We start from the raw sequence: 24,423 nt of genomic DNA, 5'->3' as shown, positions 1-24,423 counted from the left end.
CCCATACCAGGCTGAGTGCTTCCCTGTCTATCTGGGCATAGTTACGCTCAGCTGAGTTCAATGAGCGTGACGCAAAAGCTATCGGCCGTTCCGAGCCATCAGGGAATCTATGAGACAATACCGCTCCTATGTCGTAAGGGGATGCATCGCACGCCAGTCTGATTGGTAGTGATGGGTTGTAATGAGCCAAAACTTCTTCGGATGTGATTAAGTCTTTACATTTATGGAAGGCACGTTTACAGTCTTCGTTCCATTTCCAAATCACTCCTGTCTGTAGAAGATCATTAAGAGGGTGTAGAATAGTTGATAAGTTCGGTAAAAATTTATGATAGTAATTTATTAATCCCAGGAATGACCTTAATTGTGAAACATTTTCAGGTGCTGGGGCTTTTATAACTGCTTCAATTTTTTCAGGTGACTTATGCAACCCTTCCTTATTAATTATGTGGCCACAATATGATATCTGATTTTGGAAAAATTCGCACTTGGGGCGATTTGCTCGTAGGCCTCGTTCTTTCAGCCTAGTGAGCACCTGCTCCAAATTGGCAAGGTGCTCGTTGTCGTTTTCTCCTGTTATAAGGATGTCATCTAGGTAGCATTGAGTCCCCGGAATCCCTTGCAGGACTTGCTCCATAGCTCTTTGCCAGATAGCTGGAGCTGATGCTATTCCAAAAACCAGTCGATTGTACTGGTACAGGCCTTTGTGTGTGTTTATTGTGAGATACTTTTTAGAGGTCTCCTCAACCTCCATCTGTAGATATGCCTGTGCCAAGTCAATTTTTGTGAAACGTTTCCCTCCGGATAGTGAGGCGAAAGTATCTTCTATCCTCGGAAGAGGATACTGTACCGTGTGAAGGACCGGGTTTACAGTCACCTTAAAGTCCCCACAGATGCGAATTTTTTTCTGTTCCTCAGAGTTATTTTTCAATGTTTTTTTCAATGACTGGAACGATGGGTGTTGCCCATTCGCTCCAATCTATTTTGGATAATACGCCTGCCTTTTCCAAATTCTTCAGCTCTGTCTCGACTGCCGGACGTATTGCGTATGGCACCGGTCTTGCCTTAAAAAATTTTGGAATTGCTGTATCTTCCACTTTTATTGAGGCGGTGATGCCTTTCAAGGTTCCTAGTTTCTCTTGACACCAGGTTATAGTCCAACAGCTTTGTTTGAAATCACAAGCTTTCGGAGCGCTGCTCCTTCTTCAGGTGAAGTGGAGAAATGCATAAAGACACAGCTTATATAGTCAGAGAATCATGTCAGATGTTTACAGGTAACCTTTCCAACTGCCATTTATCACACCTCGGCAGAGAGATAATCACAGCAGTCAAAGGTGTGAATGGTGTCCAAACAGGTCAGTCAGGGAAACATTACATCAAAGAACAATGAGGTGGGGTCACAAGGGGTCAAATATTGCAGATGCTGGGGTCTGTATGAAACCCCACCTGATGCAGGGTCATCCAGACTCGAGTCGACATTGGCTTGTTCTCTCTACACAGATGCGGCCGGACCTGCTGTGATTTCCAGCCAAAAAAAATGTTTTTTGTCTGTTTTTTTGTTTTTCATACAGACCCCAGCATCTGCAATATTTGACCCCTTGTGACCCCACCTCATTGTTCTTTGATGTAATGTTTCCCTGACTGACCTGTTTGGACACCATTCACACCTTTGACTGCTGTGATTATCTCTCTGCCGAGGTGTGATAAATGGCAGTTGGAAAGGTTACCTGTAAACATCTGACATGATTCTCTGACTATATAAGCTGTGTCTTTATGCATTTCTCCACTTCACCTGAAGAAGGAGCAGCGCTCCGAAAGCTTGTGATTTCAAATAAAGCTGTTGGACTATAACCTGGTGTCGTGTGACTTCTTACATTTGTCCACCCCAGTCCAACTCCGGCATCTCCACACCACAGTTTCTCTTGAAACACTTCTTTGGCGTTGGCCAAGATGTCTTTTAATCGTTCAGGTATGATGTCATCATTGTTTTTTTCCTTACTGGTCACCGTCAGTGCCTGAATGGAGTGCCAGTCTAAACGTATCTTCCTTATCCATTCACGTCCCAACAACGGTGGACCACCATCTTGTAGAATGTATAAATACAACTTTTGTATTTCTTTGCCGTTGTATACCACAGGCACCCTTATTTTTCCTTTGGGGTAGACTTTCTGCCCCGTATATGTTTTTAAGATAATGGATGTGTCTTTTAGAGGTATATGCGAAAATAGCCTCTCGTAATCTCGTCGATTTATTACGGTTAGAGCTGATCCTGTATCTAGCTCCATTTTAACTGGGGACCCTGCTATTGTGAGGGTAACCCAAATGGTTTGGTAATCCTCTTTGGCAAGTACATTATGTAATTTGAGACAGCTTAGTCTCTTGTTTCCGGAGTCGCTATCGCTATTCTGGTCTTCGGAGCTATTGTCCGTCATCATTTGTACCTTCCTGTACTTTTCTTTATTGATTTTTTATTTTCTGTCAGTGGATTTATTTTGTCCAGATTGGCATAGCCGTGCAATGTGTCCAATCTTACCACATTGCCTGCATGCTTTGCCCTTGAACCAGCAGTCCCTCTGGTTATGGGTGGATCTGCCGCAGCGATAACATCTTCCGAACTCCTGTGTCATTTTATGGGTGCTGAAGTCCTGTGTCTCTTGTTGTATCTCTGCAGCTCCTTTTGCTGCTGCTTCGTATGATACAGCCATACTGAAAGCTTTGTCCAATGTTAAATCTTTTTCAGAAAGCAGTCTTTTTTGTGTTCCTTCACTTAAGAGACCGCAAACAAATTTGTCTCGAAGATAATCCGATAGTCCTGCTCCGAATTGGCAGTACTTTGATAGCTTTCTTAATTCGGTTAGGTAATCAGCGTTACTTTCATTCTTGTGTTGATTTCTCTTGAAGAACTTGAATCGTTCCGCTATCAGCAGCGGTGTTGGGTTTAAATGCTCCTGCAGGGTATCAACAATTTCTTTAAAAGTCTTGTCCTTTGGTTTGGCTGGAGTGATTAAATTTCGTAACAGCCCGTATGTCTTCGCGCCCATTAAGTTCAGAAGTACTGAAGCTTTTTTTTCATCTGTTATTCCATTTGCAGTGCAATAAACCTCTACTCTTTCCACGTATGTGGTCCAATCTTCTATTTCGCCATCAAAAGCCTCAATATTACCAGATTTAGGCATTTCAGAAAAGATATGGCGCTTCCCACGCTTTTTCGCCGCTGCTACCGATAACAACGCTGTTTTACTGTGGTTTCCGTTTATTCACTGTTGGAGACTCGTTCCCGACGGAGGTCTAAACGCTGACCTGATTGCCGCGCCGGCCGTCTCTCGAGTGCACCCTCCCAGTCCGTTATTGCGTGCCTCCGATTTCGCTGCCTGTCTCAGCTGTAGAGCCAGCCGCTGGAGCTCCAGCCTGACGCCCAGGAAGGATTAGCGCAGTACCTGTCACCAGCTTGGCCAGCTGGTAAAACCACAGTTTCTCTTACTTCCTTGAGTCTTCTGGACGCTGGAGGAATCGATGTCCTTGAGGTGCTGCCGAATTGCAGGTAAGTCCGTTTCCACTTCGTCGCCACTGTAGTGTCCGTGTGTAGATAAAGACACTGAAGACAGGAGTTGGTTCATAGGTATTTACTAAGCAAGTCTGGGGGGGGGGTTTCTAAAGGATATACACAATACACAGGCTTATATAGCCCAAGTGGCAATTACCGGCATTACGCACACCTGGGGCTCTTAAAGGCACATACACCATAATTGCTCTTAAAGGCACATACACCACAAGTCCCATTAATTTCTCCAGTACTTTTTCTTTACCAATATTAATTACTTTAAGTTTCTCACTCTCATTAGACCCTTGGTTCTCCACTTTTTCTGGTATGTGTTTTGTATATTCTACTGTGAAGACAGATACAATATATTGGTTTAACGACTCTGCCATTTCCTAATTACCCATTATAATTTCTCCTGTCTCAGCCTCGAAGGGACCCACATTTACTTTCGTTACTCTCTTCCTTTTTACACACTTGTAGAAGCTCTTACAATCTGTTTCTATATTTCTTGCTAGTTTACTCTCATTCTATTTTCTCCTTCTTTATCAATTTTTTGGTCATCCTTTGCTGGTTTCTAAAACCCCCTCAATCATCAGGCTTAACTACTCTTCTTGGCAACATTATAAGCCTCTTCTTTTAATGTAATACTATCCTTAGCTTCTTTAGTTAGCCACAGGTGGATAATTTTTCCCATGAAGTTTTTATTTCTCAATGGAATGTATATTCGTTGAGATTTATTAAGTATTTCTTTAAATGTTCGCCATTGCTTATCTACTGTCATACCTTTTAATCTAATTCCCAATCTATTTTAGCCATCTCGCCCCTCATACCTATGCAATTAGCTTTATTTAAGTTTAATACTCTAGTTTGAGATTTAAGTATGTCACTCTCGAACTGAATGTGAAATTCTATCATATTACGATCACTCTTCCGCAGAGGAACCCTTACTATGAGATTACTAATTAACCCTGTTTCATTATGCCAGACATGATCTAAAATAGTGGGTCCCGCGGCGGCCGGCATTTTGGGGAGGTTGGCAATGCTGCCGTTGCCTGTGCTCACTCCAGATATGGAAATTAGTCAGATCGTGATATTTATCAGCGTGCAACGCTTTTTTGACGCACAACCTGCCATTTTCAATGTTGTCGCTCCATTCACTGCCCTCTCCAAATCACGAACAGCTGAACACGCGTTCAGCATCAGGAAGGACCCCCCACCAGCAGAATTTAAAGGAATCAGCAACAACTTGCAGCTGACTTGCTTTTTGACTTGTACTTGCTCTCTGTAAATTTGTGCAACTTTTTGGAGCTTCCTACAGTGATTTAAAGTTGGTGAGGTAATGGGGAGTGTTGCTGCAAATGGAGAACGCCTTGCTTATGATTTAAAGGGTTCTGCTCAGACCACTTGCTCCCCGTCATGGGGGCTCTACTTGCAGTCCCTCTCGCGCTCGAGTATGACAGGGAGATGGAGCGAAGGCACCAAAGAAGAGGACAAGCTGCTCACAGAGGGAGGAGGAGGAGGAGCAGGAGGGCTCTATGTAAGAGGCCTTACCCACCTCGGGCCTTCCGAGAGCACTTCTTCTACCTGCACGTCAGCCAGATGCAGTTTATTAGGAGGTTCCACTTCACCAAGGAGGGGGTCACAGAACTCTGCCACCTCCTGGAACCAGATCTGCAGCCTCAGAGCAGGGCGATGATGTCACTGCCAGTGGCCCTCAAGGTCACCGTGGTCCTCAATTTTTTCGCCACTGGATCCTTCCAGTCTGGAGCAGACGACATAGCTAACATCTCCCAGTTTTTCATCCATCACTGCATCCGGGAGGTCACAGAGGCTCTGTACTCCAGGAGAAGGGGCTTCATTGTCTTCTCTCTGAACAGGGAGAAGCAGGAGGAGCGCGCATGTGGCTTTGTCAGGATATCAGGCTTCCCAATGGTGCAGGGCGCCATCAACTGCACACACATGGCTTTGCGGGTGCCGCATATCAATCCTGAGATGTTCCGTAACCGCAAAGGCTATCACTCACTTAATGTGCAGTTGGCGTGCGACCACGCCCAGCACATCATGATGGTGAATTCCCGGTATCCTGGCAGCCTTCATCCTGCACCAGTCCAGTGCGCCAGCAATCTTCTAACCACCACGTCGAACCTGAGAATGGCTGCTCGGAGACAAGGGCTATCTGCTCGCCACCTGGCTCATGACTCCTCTACAACCCCACCACTCGTGGCCAGCACTCATATAATGAGAGATATGCTGCCATGAGGAACCTCATCAAGTAGACTATCGGGGTCCTTAAGCAATGGTTCCGCTGTCTTGACCACTCGGGAGGAGCCCTCCAGTACACGCCGGAGCAGGTGTCTCATTTGGTGGTAGTCTGCTGCATCCTCCACAACTTGGCCATCATGAGGGCATAGCCCTTGTCACCACGCTTCCAGGACCACCTCAGAAGAAGGAGCAGGAAGAGGAAAAGGAAGAGAAAGAGGAAAAGGAGGAGGAGGAGGAGGAGGAAGAGGAGGAAGGGAAGAGGCAGGCAGCAAATCCCCATTCTGGATGGGTTGTCCGTGAGTGCCTTATCAGACTACGGTTCCAATGAATGAAAGCCCAGATACCTGTTGCTCATCACTTCCTCACCTTACCATCCCTCTGTCACGGAACATCACAGCATCCTGTTGGGCACAAAGCTGAAATGAAAGCCACCACAAAACAAACAGTCCAAACATAGGGCTGGATTTTAACTCAAGTGCGGGCTGGTGTCGTATTATCCGAATTTCATGTTTCCCACACGAATCTAAATGGATGTGGGAGATTGATGCAATTATAACTTAATTGGCCAATTGATTTCCAATGTGTGGGAAGCCTTTGCAAATGGGTTTTTTATGACTGAAAGTCCCCTCCGATGATGTCATCATTGCTGCTGCATTTAAGGTCCACAGCAAGCCTTGCTTCTTCTGCAGACTGCCAAGCTTCTTGACTGTGCAGTGTGAGGGAGCTGCAGCAAAAATGACAAGCGGGAGGGCAAGATCAGCTCCTCGCTTTGACGAGGCGGCACTGCAGGCATTAGTCGATGGGGCTAGGGCCAACAGGGAGGTGTTGTTCCCTTCATCAGGGAGGAAGAAGCCTCCCACTCAGACCAAGGCAGTGTGGATGCAGGTGGCTGAGGAGGTCAACTCCTTGGGAGTCACCTGCAGAACCTGGATACAGTGCAGGAAAAGATTTCATGACCTTCAGCGCACTGGAAAAGTGAGTATGAATTTCCCATCACCCTCAATCTGATCCCCATTGCCTTTCCTCACCAGCACTCAGCTTTAGCAATCTCTTCCTCCACATCCCACTTGACACTGACATCCATGCACCCTTACCCATTCCCTCTCTCTCTATGCTCACATTCACATAACTATTCCACCATGCAGCCCTCACACTCCCGATCACTCTGATGCTTTGAACACAACTGACAACACACAGGGAGGGCCCTTGGTCTTGCAACCTCACTCCATCTTTGTCTCCTTCTAAGTATCTATGCTATGCAATCTCTACACTCACTCCTTCATTCTCACTCAACCTCCACTTGTCTCCCTCATTGCAGGAAAAGAGAGCTCACAACAAAAGAGAGCGAGCCAGGACAGGAGGAGGGACAGCCTCATTAGCCCACCTGACCCCCTGGGAGGAGGCCGTCCTGGAAATTATGGGCATTGAGGATGATTCGCGCGTGGGGGACGGACAGACAAGTGTGACACAGCAAGCTGGTGACAGAAAAGTTTCCCATCTCTCTCTTTGACATTGCATGAGTTGCTGATAATGATTGTGAAACTGTAACAGATGGACTTAAGAGCATCTGCAAAAAGCTATGTGCATGTAGCCTTTGCATCACATCTCTGACTCTTTCCTTTACTCCCCCACAGGACCATCACAAGCATACGTCCCCCCTAGCCAGGAAGAAGAGGCTGAGCAGCCAGACTCCTCAGAGGAAGCTGCAGCCTCTGAGGGCGCAGCGTCACCAGAATTCAGCGCACCCAGCACCAGCGCAGACACTCACACCTCGGTGGGACTTTCGGGATATAGAGTAGTGTTGTCACCTGGTGTATCACAACTCACAAGTGAGCATCAGCAGATTGTGGAGACAGGGACAGCAGTGGAGAGTCCTAGTCGGAGGGCACAGGACTCTGCCAGCTCGGCTCAGCAGCATGTCAACCCTCTGCCTCTGGGTCCATCCATAAGATTAGAGGTGATGGAACTCCAGGCACAGATGCAGGAGTCTCTGGCAGGTTTTGTCTCTAGGGTCGCTGCGAGTGTGGAGTGAATGGAGGAGTCCATAGCGAACATGAGCAGAGCCTTTGTGGAGTCATTGGCGCATGAATGCATCACCATGGAAAGGATGGCTACCTCCGTGGAAACGATTGCTACCTCCATGGTAAGGCTGGCTACCATACAGGAGAGGATGGCTACGATAGAGGAGAGGAGTGCTACGGCCATGGAGGAGCTTAGTTGCCAAGGTATGGAAAACATGGTCATTGTTCAGAATAGAATGACATCTCTTGAGAAACGATGGGCATCTATTGAACAGAGAAACCAGACCTTCATGGAAGTCCTTCAGAGTAGTACTGTCAGTGCAGATACGGGTCCCCATGGCACCCCTGATGTGCAGCAAGGTGCTCTCCAGCCACTTGCAGGCGCTGAAGAGGACCTGACCTATGAGAGGGAGGTTGGTGGCATACCTCAAGGAAGTGGGAACTCCTCTCCAAGCGCTCACACTTCCATGCCACTGCAGAGCCCTCGGGCAGAGCCCCACCGGAGTCCACACCCAAGTGAGATAGACATCTGAACCCCTGCACAGCCGCAGGAGCAGCAGACTGTTGACGAGCCCTCACAGGCTCGCAACCCCAGAGAACGCCCGCCAAAGGTGTCAAGACAGGAGCAGCAGGAAAGTGAGCAAGGGGCCTCCACATCTGCTGAAGCCACAGGGGAAGCACTACGTAGGAGCACACGTAAGAGGAAGATAAAGCACAAGTAGTCACAAGGGTAGTACCTTGGGTGGAATTTTGTGTTTAGTGTAAAAATGCCATCACGTCGTAACTGTACATAAAAATTCTGATGGCAAATGTTGCAGTTGTGGCGTCTGTCATTTCGCTATTGGGACTTCCACATTGAGGCCTTAGGAATATTTGCAATTGTCAGTATGGTGGTCAGAGTGCTAGGAATCCTCTGGTTCTTGGACATTGTCAATGCTCTGATAAGAAGCTGCAAGGCAAAAGTGTTTGATTGACTAGGCTAAGCAAATCTGGCAAGGATGAGTGCGTTCCTTGCATCCCGGGCAGCAATGTTCTCGCATAATGCTGCCGCTGGTTGATGGGTCTCTGCAGGATGTTCATTTTTGCCCTCCTCCTCCACATCATCTGAGGAGGATATGTGAGGAGCCACTTGGTCCTCAGGAATCTGCAAGCCACGACGCTGTGCCATGTTGTGAAGTGCACAGCAATCCACGACGATTCTGGAGACCCTGGCTGCTAAGTACTGCAGGGCTCCACCTGATCTATCCAAGCATCTGAAGCGCATCTTCAGCAAACTGATGGTTTGCTCGATTATGACTCTGGTGGACATGTGGCTGGAGTTGTAGCTCTCCTCAGCTTCGTTGGATGGTCTCCTCAACGGCGTCATCAGCCACGTCCTCGGGGGATAGCCCTTGTCTCCAAGTAGCCATCCGTTAAGTTCGTCTGGCGGACTGAATAGCGGAGGCACACTAGACTGGTGCAGTATGAGGGAGTCATGGCAACTGCCAGGGTACATGGCACAAACATGCAAAATTTCCTTCTTGTGGTCACACACCAGCTGAACGTTAAGGGAGTGGAAGTCCTTGCGGTTGACAAAAATACCTGGATTGCGATGGGGTGTCATAAGGGCCACGTGTGCAGTCAACGACGCCCTGCACCCTTGGAAAGCCTGCCAGATGAGCTAACCCAACCGCTCGCGCCGTGACACTTGCTCGATCCTTGGTGAAATGGATGTGATTGTGCGCGAGGGCAAAGAGGGCATCGGTTACCTGCGTGATGCAAGTGTGTGCAGCCGCCTGGGAGATGCCGCTGATGTCTGCTGCTGATCCCTGGAATGAGCCTGAGGCAAAAAAGTTGAGTGCGGTGGTGACTTTGACGGCCACTGGTAATGTTTAGAAACATAGAAACATAGAAGATAGGAGCAGGAGTAGGCCATTCGGCCCTTCGGGCCTGCTCCGCCATTCAATGAGATCATGGCTGATCATCCAAATTCAGTACCCTGTCCCTGCCTTCTCCCCATATCCCTTGATCCCTTTAGCCTTAAGAAATATATCCAACTCTTTTTTGAATATATTTAATGAACTGGCCTCCACCGCCCTCTGTGGCAGAGAATTCCACAGGTTCACCACTCTCTGGGTGAAGAAATTCCTCCTCATTTCAGTCCTAAATGGCTTACCCCTTATCCTTAGACTATGACCCCTGGTTCTGGACTCCCCGGCCATCAGAAACATCCTTCCTGCATCTAGTCTGTCCAGGCCTGACAGAATTTTATAAGTTTAAATGAGATCCCCTCTCAATCTTCTAAACTCCAGTGAGTACAAGCCCAATCGACAACATTCTCTCCTCATACGTCATTCCTGCCATCCCAGGTATCAGCCTGGTGAATATTCGCTGCACTCCTTCCATGGCAAGAACGTCCTTCCTCAGGTAAGGCGACCAAAACTGCACACAGTACTCAAGGTGCAGTCTCACCAAGGCCCTGTACAACTGTAGCAAGACATCCTTGTTCCTGTACTCGAACCCTCTTGCTACGAAGGCCAACATACCATTTGCCTTCTTAACCGCCTGCTGCACCTGCATGCTTACCTTCAGTGACTGGTGCACAAGAACACCCAGGTCTCTTTGCACTTCCCCTTCTCCCAATCTATTGCCATTCAAATAATAATCTGCCTTACTGTTTTTGCCACCAAAGTGGATAACCTCACATTTATCCACATTATAGTGCATTTGCCATGTTTCTGCCCAATCACCCAATCTGTCCAAATCGTACTGGAGTTTCACGACATCCTCCTCACAGCTTACCCTCCCACCCAGCTTTGTGTCGTCTGCAAATTTGGAGATATTACATCCAATTCCCTCGTCCAGATCATTAATATATATTGTGAACAGCTGGGGTCCTAGGACCGATCCTTGCGGTACCCCACTAGTCACTGCCTGCCACTCGGAAAATGACCCGTTTATTCCAACTCTTTGCTTTCTGTCCGCCAACCAGTTCTCTATCCAAGTCAATACCTTGCCCCCAATCCCATGTGCCTTAATTTTGCACGCTAATCTCTTATGTGGGACCTTATCGAAAGCCTTCTGAAAGTCCAAATACACCACATCCACTGGTTCTCCCTTATCTATTTTACCAGTTACATCCTCAAAAAATTCCAGTAGATTAGTCAAGCATGATTTACCTTTTGTAAATCCATGTTGACTTTGTCCGATCCTGTCACTGCTTACCAAGTGCTCTGCTATTACATCTTTTATAATAGATTCTAGCATTTTCCCCACTACCGATGTCAGGCATACCGGTCTATAATTCCCCGCTTTTTCTCGACCACCTTTTTTGAATAGTGGGGTAACATTAGCTACCCTCCAATCCATGGGTACTGTTCCAGAGTCTATCGAGTTCTGGAAGATGACCAGCAATGCATCTACTATTTCCAGGGCCACTTCCTTAAGTACCCTGGAATGTAGATTATCAGGCCCTGGGGATTTATCGGCCTTTAGTCCCATCAATTTTCCTAACACCATTTCCCTACAAATACTGATTTCTTTCAGTTCCACCCTTTCATCAGGCCCTATGTTCCCCGGCATCTCTGGGAGGTTATTTGTGTCCTCCTTTGTGAAGACAGAACCAAAGTATGAATTTAGTTGGCCTGCCATTTCTTTGTTTCCCATTATAAATTCCCCTGATTCTGACTGTAAGGGACCTACGCTTGACTTCACCAATCTTTTTCTCTTCACATATCTATAATAGCTTTTACAGTCAGTTTTTATGTTCCCTGAAAGCTTACTCTCATATTCTATTTTCCCTTTCTTAATTACTCCCTTTGTCCTCCTTTGTTGAATCCTAAACTGCTCCCAATCCTCAGGATTATTGCTTTTTCTGGCCAATTTATATGTCGTCTCCTTGGATCTTATGCTATCCCTAATTTCCCTTGTTAGCCACGGTTGTCACCTTTTTTTGTTTTATTTTTATGCCAAACTGGGATGAACAAATTCTGTAGCTCATCCATTCGGTCTTTGAATGTTTGCCATTGCCTATCCACCATCAACCCTTTGAGTGCCATTCCCCAATCAATCCTACCCAACTCGCTCCTCAGACCATCGTAGTTTCCTTTATTTAAATTGAGGACCCTAGTCTCTGAGTCAACTACTTCATTCTCCATCTTAATGAAGAATTCGATCATATTATGATCGCTCAGACCCAAGGGGCCTCGTACAACAAGATTGCTAATTAATCCTTTGTCGTTACATAATACCCAGTCTAAGATGGCCTGATCTCTGGTTGGTTCCTCGACATATTGGTCCAGGAAACCATCCCGTAAACACTCCAGGAATTACTCCTCCACAGTATTGTTACTAATTTGGTTGGCCCAATCTATATGTAGATTAAAGTCACCCATGATGACTGCTGTGCCCTTATTGCACGCTTCTTTAATTTCCCTTTTAATGCCATCCCCACCCTCCGCCTTACTGTTGGGAGGTCTATATACCACTCCCACTAATGTTTTTTTCGGCTTAGTAGTTCTCAATTCTACCCATACAGATTCCACATCATCAGAGCTAATATCCTTCATTACAATTGTATTAATCCCTTCTTTAACCAGTAATGCTACCCCACCTCCCTTTCCTTTTTGCCTATCTTTGCTGAATATCGAATACCCCTGGATGTTGAGTTCCCAGTCTTGGCCATCCTTGAGCCATGTTTCCGTAATCCCAAACAAATCATATTCGTTTACCTCTATTTGCGCAGCCAATTCGTCCACCTTATTACAAATGCTCCTCGTATTAAGACACAAAGCCTTCAGGCTTGTTTTTTTAACGCACTTAGACCTATTAGAATTATTATTTACTGTGGCCACATTTGATTTAAACCGTTGATTTCTCTGACTGCCACTTTTGTTTTTCTCCTTCCTATCTTTTGCTTTTATCCCTGTTTCCCTTTCCTCTGTCTCCCTGCTCAGGTTCCCAACCCCCTGCCATTTTAGTTTAAACCCCCCGAACAGTACTAGCAAACCTCCCCGCAAGGATATTTGTCCCGCTCTGGTTCAGGTGCAACCCGTCCGACTTGTACAAGTCCCACCTTTCCCAGAAGCAGGCCCAGTGATCCAGGAAACTAAAGCCCTCCCTCCTGCACCAACTCTTTAGCCACACATTCATCTGCTCTATCCTCCTATTCCTATACTCACTAGCACGTGGCACCGGGAGTAATCCAGAGATTACAACCTTTGCGGTCCTGCTCTTTAATCTGCTACCTAGCTCCCTAAATTCTTGCTGCAGGACCTCATCCCTCTTCCTACCCATGTCATTGGTCCCAATGTGAACCATGACCTCTGACTGTTCACCCTCCCCCTTCAGAATGCCCTGAAGCCGTTCAGTGACATCCTTGACCCTGGCACCAGGGAGGCAACAAACCATCCTGGAGTCACGTCTACGGCCACAGAAATGCCTATCTGTTCCCCTTACGATAGAATCCCCTACCACTATTGCTCTCCCACTCTTTTTCCTCCCTTCCTGAGCAGCAGAAGCACCCCTGGTGCCAGGAAGTTGGCTGCTGCTGCCTTCCTCTGGTAAGTCAACCCCCTCAACAGTATCCAAATCGGTATACCTGTTTGAGAGGGGGATGGCCACAGGGGTCCCCTGCACTACCTGCCTGCCTCTATTGCTCTGCCTGATGGTCACCCATTTCCCTTCTGCCTGTGCAGCCCTAACCTGCGGTGTGACCAACTCACTAAACGTGTTATCCACGACCCTCTCAGCATCGTGAATGCTCCAAAGCCCATCCATCCGCAGCTCCAGCGCCGCAATGCAGTCTGCTAGTAGCCGCAGATGGATGCATTTCTGGCACACGTGGTCATCAGGGACACCGGCAGTGTCGCTGAATTCCCACATAGAGCAAGAGGAGCATAACACGGGGCTGGGCTCTCCTGGCATGACTTACCCTTTAATTAATTTAAATTAATTCACTATCACCAATTAAAGATAACTCTAAGGCGCTTGTATGGTTTACCAACAGTCCCTGCTACACCAGAAAAGACCTTAGTAACTATAAACTACAGAGTTAATGTTTAAAAAAGAGAAATACTCACCAACCAATCACTTACCTGCTCCCTGGTGACGTCACACTCTGATTACTTTTTACCTCTCTCCCCGCTGCTGAGTTAGTAAGCCTCGGTGCTCTCCTGGTCCGATCTGGTCGGGCCTCGCCTCGCTGCTCCTTTTATCTGCCGCCTCGGGCTCTCCTGGTCCGATCTGGTCGAGCCTCGCCTCGCTGCTCCTTTTATCTGCCGCCTCGGTGCTCTCCTGGTCCGATCTGGTCGGGCCTCGCCTCGCTGCTCCTTTTATCTGCCGCCTCGGTGCTCTCCTGGTCCGATCTGGTCGGGCCTCGCCTCGCTGCTCCTTTTATCTGCCGCCTCGGTGCTCATCTGGTCGGGCCTCGCCTCGCTGCTGCTTTTATCTGCCGCCTCGGTGCTCCCCTGGTCCGATCTGGTCGGGCCTCGCCTCGCTGCTCCTTTTATCTGCCGCCTTGGTGCTCTCCTGGTCCGATCTGGTCGGGCCTCGCCTCGCTGCTCCTTTTATCTGCCGCCTCGGTGCTCTCCTGGTCCTCTGGGCAGCAGGTCTTGCGCAGATGTCAATCACTACCTCTCGCGAAAGTCGGAGCCGCCTTTGGCACTGCTGCTCAGACATGTTGAGATAGGCGACCCTGTGTCTGTAGACCCTGTTTGCGGGGTATCTCCTGCGCCGACGGGCTTCCAGGCACTGGCCCCTTCTGGCCTGTGCAACCTCAGGTGGGTGAGCAGCAGCCTGGTGCTCCTGCTGCTGCTGCTGCTGCTGCTGTTGCTGGTGCTGCTGTTGTTCCTGGTTCTGCTAGTGCCGCGGCTGGTGCTCGAGCTTCTCTAATACCCAGATGGGAAGGAAATAAATGGCTCCCATGCTTCTGGTATATGCCTCCGTTGAGAAAGCGCTGAGTGAAGGTGGCAAGAGGGGTTTCCCAGGAGGCCACACTGGAGATGGGTGTGAGGCTCCAATCTTCCACAAGTGTGGTTAAGCCTTCTAAAAGTTGCCCCAGACCTGAGACCACTAAGTCCTGCCACCTGCAAACGATGGCTGATCAAATCTCCTCTTTCATGGTTGACCTGCAGTTGATAGTCAGCAATCCAATAGTGCTCCCGCCAGGTTTCACATTCGTGTTTCCCACCAGGCGTGTTTTACGTGGGAAAAGGGTTAAATTCGCAAGGGCCTTTTAAAATAGGATTATAGAGGCCATTTAGTGGTTATTAAGGGCCTTAAAGACCAGTCCCGCCTGTTGGATGCGGGACGGAGTCGGGAACATCAGACACGACTGAGTTAAAATTGCTCTAAGTCGGGAATCATGTGCGGGGGGTCCAGCCCACCAGTTTTTGCGATTTTAACCCCCCGCACGCCTCCAAGCCCGACTCCACGGCTCAATGAAAATCGAGACCATAATATATAAACTTATCAATTCCAATACTACACAACAATGTCAACTAATCACCCTTGTGCATTCCCTCGTGTTCCTTTTCCTACTCGAGTGCTCCTATGCAGTGCTACCCCAGTGGCTGCAGCATGGCTGGTGGAAGGCTGCTGAATTTCAGTCGGGGAGACTGCAGATGGCCTTGCAAGACGACCTTGAGCAGCTCTGGGCCTAGAAGGTCCGGCTGTAGACTACACCACCTCGACATGTGCGGCAGCAGTCTGGGCTGGCTGGATGACAGGCAACAGCAAGGGCACTGGTGGAGGAGTAGGAATGCCTTCATTCTGAGGGAGGACAGCAGGTTCTTGCTCCACGGAGCCACTGCCGCTCCCCCGGGGCAGCGCCTCAGCATTCCTAGCCATCTGTTGGAGGACAGATTGCTGGACTGCGGTGAGACTCTGCAACCCCTACACTCGTATACCCAGCCACGATGGCAGCAGTCTGATCTTGCGTGGCAGCAAGCTGAGACTGCATGAGGGCATTCTGACCTTCCACTGCAGCACTGAGACTTTGGGTCACTTCCGCCTGTGCTGCAATGAAAGCTGCGAGAGCGTCCATCACACCCAGCATCACGGTTGGGTCCACAAGTTCTCTAATGGAGTTGCCCATCATTTCCATCCTGGAAATCATGGGCTCCAAGCTCCACGCAAAACCCCTTGCAATGTTGGAGCCGGACACCTCCATGCTCCTTGACACTGTCAAGAGGCTCTCTGGCAGGCTTGCCATAGCACCAAGTATTTCTGGGTGCATGCCCATCACCCTTCTTCTGAAGGCCGCCCCATCGAGGTTATCATCTGAGTCCTGTGCCGCAGAACCCGTGTGTGAACTCGCCCTTCAGGGAGCTTGCACTCGAGTTACCCTTTCCCCCTGGCCTGGCTGCAGCCCACTTGTGCCTGGTGACTCACCACATGCAGATCCCGCCTCTATACTACCCTCTAAAGTACGCACAGTGCCATTTTCTGAGCTGCTGCTTGGGAGTGTCAGATCGAGTAACAGTGCCTCTTCTTCTCCTTCACTCTCCTCCTCCATAACTTCAAGGACAGGCAGGGCTGGTGGGACTTCTTTGGTATCTGAAAGGAAAACTGCACAAGGGTCGGGTTGTGGTGAGGGGAGGGGGGAAAAGCAAGATGTGCATGCATACACCATCAGCAGCTTGTAAGTGAGAAGAGATTGTGAGATGAGGGGAAATGAGATGTGAGAAGAAGGATTAGGTATGAGCATACCGTCATCATCAGCAATGTTTTCAACTTTGCTGCTCACCACGGATTCAGTGATGGCTGCTCCAATTATCTCCAGCACTGTGTCCTCCAGCTCCGTGAGATTCAGCAGTCGAGTTTCTCCTCCGCCCATCTGCTGCTGCTCCCAGCGGTTATGAGCCACCTTGGCCTGCAAGAGAAAAGGAAGTGTGTCAGTGAGTGTGGTGTGAGGCATGAGTGGTGATTGCTAAAGATTGTTGGTGAGTGATGGGGGTGTGGTGCATTGAGCAATGTGTGAGGCTAGCAGTGCAGTTGGTGGGATATGACATTTGAAGATGAATTCACTCACCTTGATCACTCATGTGAGGTCATTAAACTTCTTGCGGCACTGGATCCAGGTCATGGGGACAACACTCGTGGCACTGACAGCTTGAACTATTTCCTCCCTCATCCTTCTGGCGTTGTGCCTGGAAGGCCTCCTGTCCCCCTGCGGATAGACAACCTCACGCTGTCTGTGAATCCCCAGGACCAAGGCCTCCAGTGCCAAATCAGAAAACCTCCTTGCCCTCTCGCTTGACTGTTGGGCCATGACTTCATCCACACTGACAATGAGGTGCTTCCGCAACAAAGCACCTCCCCTTTAAGTAGTGCAGAGAGCCTAGGCCAAATTTTATTGGCCAGCAGACTGCACCTGATAATGGCCCCCTTGTTCAGCGCTAAGCCAAACAGCAGCGCATTTAGTGCTGAGATCAGCGCTACAATCATTAAATTGAGCAGGTAGCACGAATTTTGCGTGCTGTCTGAACCACTTTGAACGGGCATGGGCACATTGCGCTTTGTGCTGCCTGCGCCCGTTTTTAGGCTTTATGCAATGTCACCCCCTCTGTCCCTTCCTGTCACAGTCTGCTTATCTTTACCCAAATCACTACACTGCTATATGGCTTTGACTTTTCTCTTTAGATTTTTAAATTTCCCCTCACCTGAACCCACCCCACCCCACCCCCCACCCCCCGCCGCACTTTTTAGTTTAAAGCCCTACCTACCGCCCTAGTTATTCAAGTCTCCAGGGCACTGGTCTCAGCCTAACAGCTCCCTCTTTCCCCAGTACTGGTGCCAGTGCCCCATGAATCGAAACACCTGCCTCCCGCACCACTCTTTGAGCCACACATTTTCAGCTCTCTGATCTGTTTGACACTATGCCAATTTGCGCATGGCTCAGGTAGTAATCCAGAGATTATTACCTTTGAGGTTCTGCTTATTAATTTGGACCCTAGCTCCTCGAACTCCCTCAGCAGAACCTCATTCCTAGTTCTACCTCTGTCGTTGATTCCTACGTGGACCATGACAACTGGATCCTCCCCCTCCCACTCCAAGTTCTTAACCCTGGCAGCGGGCAGACAACACAACCTTTGGAACTCCCGGTCGCGGCTGCAGAGAACAGTATCTATCCCCCTGACTATATTGTCCCCTATCACTACCACATTCCTTTTCACTCCCCCCACTTGAATGGTCAGTTTGCTCATCCACCCTGCAGGCTTTTCCCTCATCCATACAGCCAACAAGAACCTCGTACCTGTTGAATAAGGACAAAGGCCGAGGCTCCTCCAGCACTGCCTGAGTTGCAGTCAAACCCTCCTGTCCCTGACCACTAACCAGACCTGTACCACTACCTAGCCTAAGGGGTGTGACTGCCTCCTGGATCAAAGCGTCCAGGTAACTCTCCCCATCCCTGAAGCCCCGCAATGTCTGCACCTCGGACTCCACCTCAACAACTCTAAGCCGAAGTTCCTCGAGATGCAGATACTTAGGGGGAAAAATTTGGTTGCTTTGCGCCTCCCGTTAGCGCCCTGAGGGCACAAAGCCCCTAGCACCCAGGCGCCGCGTCACTAACGCCTCCCGCGAAATTCTGTGGGAGGTTAGCGGCGGCAGTAGCCGGTAGCGTCCCGCAGCACTGCACCTCCAGCGATGATGTCATCACCGTGCGCAGCGCCCCGCTCGCGCCCCGGCTGCAAACTTGGCTCGCGCCCCCATACCTACCGCCGCATGCTATGTCCGACGGGGTCAGGGTGGCGTTTCTGCGGCCGGGGCGGCGTAAATTAAAGGGCAGGTGCCGGGCAGCCATTTTTTTGGGGCCGCCTGCGAGCACCTGCCCCCCCTCACCTCCTCCTGCAGGGTGCCGTTGGTCCAGCAGGGCCCCGGTGCGCGCTTTGCTAGGCCCCTCCCCTTTAATCAGGGGAGGGAGGCCTGCAGTACCGCGGCACTGCATGCCAACGCGCGTGGTGCTGCAGTTGAGACATACAGGAAACACTCGATTTACCGGCACCTAAATCATCGGAAATCTCTGTTAACCGGCAAAATTCAGGAGTAGGTTCAGGTAAGTTTTACCTCATATTAGTGGCCGTTCCTGGATCTGTGGTTGTGTAACCGGGGGTTCCTGCACCTGTTGCTAAGCAACAGGGACGCCTGGAACTTGTGGCCGGTGTTCCTGCACCTGTTGCTAAGCAACAGGGACGCCTGGATCGTGTGGCCGAGGTGCCTGCACCTGTTGCCAAGCAACAGGGACGCCTAGATCTATTGCTGTGTATGGGGCTCTCGTACCTTTTACTATACCTCTCTGTAATCCGGACTTTTTGATAAACCGGCACCACGCCGGTCCCATCGGTACCGGATAAAAAATAATTTCCTGTACCTCCTGCACTGCTATCCCTATATAGCCTTGTTTTATTTATTTAATTAATTAAAGTTTATGTATTTAATCAACTTAGCTTATATTTTTAGTTTTTTTAACAACTTACTTGATCTAGTTTTAAGTTATAGGTAGATTAAATTAAATATTTACCTGTAACTTACCCTGCCACCCCTCCATGAGCTGTGATATCAATTTGCGATTTTTCTCCCGCTCCGCTCGCAGCCTCACCCTTTTCTGTCTCTCTCTCTCGCCGCTTTATACTCTCTGGGCCGCTCTCTCTCACCGCTTGATATGGAGTTATGATGGGTAAATGGAGTTGAGGTACAGATCAGCTATGATCTAATTGAATGGCGGAGCAGGCTCGATTGGGGACTTGAGTTATGTTTAAGTGTTGCATTTTAAAACAGGGAATTTGCACAGGGTTAAGAAAAGCCGTCACATGCTGCAGGCATTGAGAATGCGTATTGAAGTCAGATGGATCACTTTGTGGAATCACTTTGTGAATTATGGGTCAACTGTCTCAGCCAATGCCCATTAATCAGAATGGCCCCCATTCATTTTGAGAACAGCAGATGTTAGCGGTGATTTTCATGTCTCTACTGCTCTGTTTGCACTTCAAAACGGGGTGGTAGCGGGTCCAAAATAGTGCATATGGTTGACGCGCTTAAAAATTCAGGCAGGAGCTTTATTAATAAATGTAAATCGGGTGAAATGATGTAGTTATGACTCCCAACGTCATTTTCATCTCTGCCAAGCATTAGCTGCCATGATGCTTTTATTTTGTGCCAATCCTCTATTCCCCTCACTCTGCCCCTTTACAGCAAGTGAGAGGCTGGCTGCTTGAGGACACGAGTCCTCTAAGGAACACACTTTCAGGGCTGCATAGCACTACCATCAGCTCCATGGTTCAACTAAAGCCCTCACTGAGTAGACCATTGGAGTCCCAAAGCTATGATTACAATGCCTAGACAGGTCAGATGGCATCCTGCAGTACAGGCTGGAGGTGTGTCTCCTCTACAATGGGGACAACACATGGAGTTACTATTGGATGAGAACTTTCACCATGATGAGGCTCTCTTACCTACTCCTACTGATCTGTGAGAGAGCAGGACATCCATAATCCGATTGAGGTCCCTATCCTTCCAGTCTCCCATCCTGTCCAAGTTGGAGAAGAATGTGGAGTCCAGAGCCTGCCTGGTCCCTTAGAAATGCTATTACTGGTGCCAAAGGCTCTTGCAGGGAGAGCCCTGTTGTAGCGTCTATTGAGGTGACAACATGCTCCACGGTTCACTGCAAAGTGTCAATGCCATGTGCCAGAACCACACATAAGTTGGTAGTGGATCCACTACCGACATGTTGTTCTCTAGCAGTCAGTCCAATAGGTTCAGCAATTGTTGGTGCACATAAAGCACCTTTCTTTTAAAGGTTGGATCAGACACCATTATTTTTTTCCTGCACTGGAGCCAGGTCCTAGAGACAGTGCTATTGGCATTGATATTTTCTGCCGCCTCTCTCCATGCCGAGTGTCTAATTTATCTTGCCACCTATTGCCCATTGGAGGGGAAGAGGACCTACTTCCTGCTGCTCAGTTGACCAATCAACACCTTGACTGCTTCACAGTTGATGCCAGCTTGCCTACTGCTGTACAATCTCACTGTCTGCTATCCACCATTGTAAAAATGATGTCCCCTTTGAGGTGCTGCTGGATGCCTTTAAGTAGTGGTCACCCTGACAGATTTCCTGTCCTCCTAATCAGCAAGCTGCCTATAGGCAACTCAACAATTTCACTTAAAATAGACCCAGCCAAAATAATAGCACAGGCTCCACAAGCCCACGTCCCACCCAATTTATGCTAGAGAAGAAAATTGTCTTTAAAACCTCATCTGAAGGGAGTAGGAGAAGTAGCTCTTTTTTTTGACATGGTTATTGGCGAAACACTAATGGGAAGAAAGTCAGTGTCACAGCCCTCCCCTGGACTGGGAACATAAAGAAAAAGACAAAGGGACACATGATCAATTAGGTTTTAAACATGATGCCGTGAGATGCAGACCTGGGCCTGGATCTGGAAGCTAAAATGTAGGAGGTCAGTTTTTGCAGTTAGAAATCATCTAGAAAGAAAGGTAATGTAAAAAGCAACTAAGTCAGCTTATGAAAAGGACGTAGTTTATTATTTTTCCCCCATTTATCGAGGAGAGAAGTGAGATTGCGTGAAGCTGAATTTGTTGGATCCGTGGTTCAGTGGATATGCTGTTATTAAATAATCACACGGATGCTGTACGTTACCAATAAACAGGTCTTTACTGGAGGAGGGTAGTCTCAAGACTGGGGGTACAGAGGCATGCGCACAGCTTATATACAGGTGTGGTCACTGCCGGTACTACAATATACAGGAGCTGTAAAAGTAGTTCTAACTTAAAGGCACATACACTACAATTCCTCCCCTTTTAGATTAGTAGTACCCCTAATATTCAAATAACAATTAACATTTCAACATGTACATTAAACAACAAAAGTCCATTTATAGATTCAGTCTTTGGGGCGGCTTCCTGACCCTTTCGGGATAGCGCCTTTCCGGAGGTTCTTGTTCTTGGTGCAGAGGCGATTCTGACCCCTTTTCATTGGGTAGTTCATCGGGTTCCACTGCTACTGGGTCTGAGGTAGATGCTACCGGTATGTCGGGTTCATCCCCAGGTACTCGAGACATGGGGTTGACGCATTCCTGTGACGCTAAGATCTGATCGACGTGGCGTCTCACAATGTTCTCCCCGACATCCACTGTGTACATTAATGGCCCCTGCCTTGTACATATCGTTCCGGGTTGCCATTTCTCTGTTCGATAGTCACGGGCCAAGACTGGTTGCCCTACATTGAAGCTCCTTGTCGGCTTCTCATTGATGTGCTGGAATTGTTTGTCCTCAACATTTCTTCGCACATTTGGTCTGAGCAAGTCCAGACGAGATCTCAACCTTCGGTTAAAGAACATCATGGCCGGGGTCTGGTTGGTAACTGCATGTGTCGCATTTCGGTAGGCTAATAAGAAATTGTCCATCTTATGCTGTAGTGGAATTTCATCGTCGCACATGGCCTTTATCGCCTTCTTAAAGGTTTGTACGAACCTCTCAGCCAATCTATTTGTGGCTGGATGATACGGGGCGGATGTGTAATGCCTTACCCCATTCCTTCTCATAAATTTTTGGAACTCGTCGGACACAAACTGTGGTCCATTATCAGAGCAAATCTGCTCTGGCAAACCATTTCTGGCAAATATGGTCCGTAGGACTGCAATCGTTTTCTCTGTAGTGGTTGAAGACATTTTTATCACCTCAGGCCACTTTGAATGAGCATCCACTGCTATTAAGAACATTGAGTCCATGAATGGACCAGCAAAATCAATATGCACCCGTTGCCATGGAGAGGAGGGCCACTCCCATGGGTGTAGAGGGGCATGTGGTGGTGCATTTTGGACCTTGTGGCATCCTAAGCAGCTCTTAGTTAGGTCTTCGATTTGTTGATCGATTCCCGGCCACCACACATAAGCCCTAGCAAGGCTTTTCATTTTCACTCCCCCCAGATGACCTTCATGTAGCTCATTTAGCACTCTCTCCCTTAACTTGGGTGGAATCACAACTCTGGATCCACACATCACTGTCCCCTGGCATACTGACAGCTGTTCTCTTCTGGATGAGAATGCTGGCAACAGTGAGTCGCCATGAGTTGGCCATCCCCTCACCGTCAATTCATATACCCGAGACAGCGTCGGATCATTGCGGGTCTCCTTCTCTATATCCGCGTTCGTTACTGGCAATCGTTCAATTATTGATGAATAAAATATCTCGATAGGGTCCACTGCTGGTGCTTCCTCCACAGTAGGCAGTGGCAGGCGCGATAGCCCATCAGCATTCCCATGCTGTTTCGTGCCTTTATCTTTTTTTTCATATTGATTCGCCCCTAGAAACAGGGACCATCTTTGTAACCGCTGTGCAGTCATCACTGGAATGCCCTTCTTAGGATTAAAGATGGAGACAAGTGGTTGGTGGTCAGTCAGCAAGGTGAACTTCTGCCCATGCAGATAGTGGTTGAATTATTTTACTCCCCATACTAGGCTGAGGGCCTCCCTGTCAATCTGGGCGTAGTTGCGCTCGGCTGAGGTTAGTGACCGAGACGCAAAGGCTACTGGCCTCTCCAACCCGTCAGGGAATTTGTGCGACAGCACCGCTCCAATACCATAGGGTGATGCATCACATGCCAAACGAATTGGTAGTGCTGGGTTGAAATGGGCCAACACCTCTTTTGATGTGATCAATTCTTTACACTTCTGGAAAGCTCGTCTACGTTCGTCATCCCACTTCCATGGTACCCCTGTTTGCAGTAGGGTGTTCAGTGGGTGTAATACCGTAGACAAATTTGGTAAGAACTTGTGGTAGTAGTTTACCAGCCCAAGGAACGACCTCAGTTGTGACACATTTTCCGGTGCTGGAGCCTTGACTACTGCCTCAATCTTGTCAGGGGACTTATGTAAACCCTCTTCATCGATGAAGTGGCCACAATACGAGATCTGTTTCTGGAAAAACTCGGACATGTGGCGATTAGCTCGTAGCCCATACTCCTTTAATCTGGTGAGCACCTTCTCCAAGTTGGCGAGGTGATCACCGTCATTTTTGCCCGTGACCAAGATGTCGTCCAAATAACACTGGGTCCCTGGAATCCCTTGCAGGACCTGATCCATCGCCCTTTTCCAGCACGGTGGCATAGTGGTTAGCACTGTTGCCTCACAGCACCAGAGACCCGGGTTCGAATCCGGCCTCGGGCGACTGTCTGTGTGGAGTTTGCACATTCTCCCCGTGTTTGCGTGGGTTTTCTCCGGGTGCTCCGGTTTCCTCCCACAGTCCAAAGATGTGCGGGTTAGGTTGATTGGCTATGATAAATTGACCCTTAGTGTTAGGGGGATTAAATACGTGGGGTTACAGGGATAGGGTAGGATATGTGTTGGTGTAGGGGTTACGGGGATCGGGTGGGATATGTGTCGGTGCAGGCTCGATGGGCCGAAATGGCCTCTATCTGCACTGTGGGGTTTCTGTGATCTGTGATAGCCGGAGCCGAGGCTACTCCAAACACCAGCCGGTTGTATTGATAGAGACCTTTATGAGTGTTGATCGTAAGGTATTGTTTCGAAGCTTCTTCTACCTCCATTTGCAAGTACGCCTGGGCTAGATCAATTTTGGTGAAGCGTTTACCTCCAGATAGCGAGGCGA

At 48.7% G+C, this 24,423-nt stretch overlaps 1 protein-coding gene across 5 annotated transcripts in view; it reads right to left on the bottom strand.

Moving 5' to 3' along the window:
* Positions 1-24,423, bottom strand: part of c4h7orf57 (chromosome 4 C7orf57 homolog) — a 180,786-nt gene that overhangs the window by 132,523 nt on the left and 23,840 nt on the right. Inside the window, exon 2 of one of the 5 annotated variants that reach the window (XM_085986333.1) lies at positions 16,547-16,672. The exons of 3 other annotated variants lie outside the window; for them this stretch is intronic. The gene's annotated coding sequence lies outside the window, so the exon portion shown is untranslated. Of the gene's footprint in view, positions 1-16,509; positions 16,673-24,423 lie in introns of all 5 variants that reach the window. One more of the 5 variants, XM_085986332.1, reaches the window with a different exon arrangement.

This window comes from Somniosus microcephalus, chromosome 4 (assembly GCF_052327205.1).
Source record: "Somniosus microcephalus isolate GS21.2 chromosome 4, FLI_Smic_1.0, whole genome shotgun sequence".
In the NCBI taxonomy this organism is placed as follows: Eukaryota; Metazoa; Chordata; class Chondrichthyes; order Squaliformes; family Somniosidae; genus Somniosus; species Somniosus microcephalus.
The sequence above is the reverse complement of the archived record's forward strand: the minus strand, read 5'-3'. Positions and strand labels throughout refer to the sequence as shown.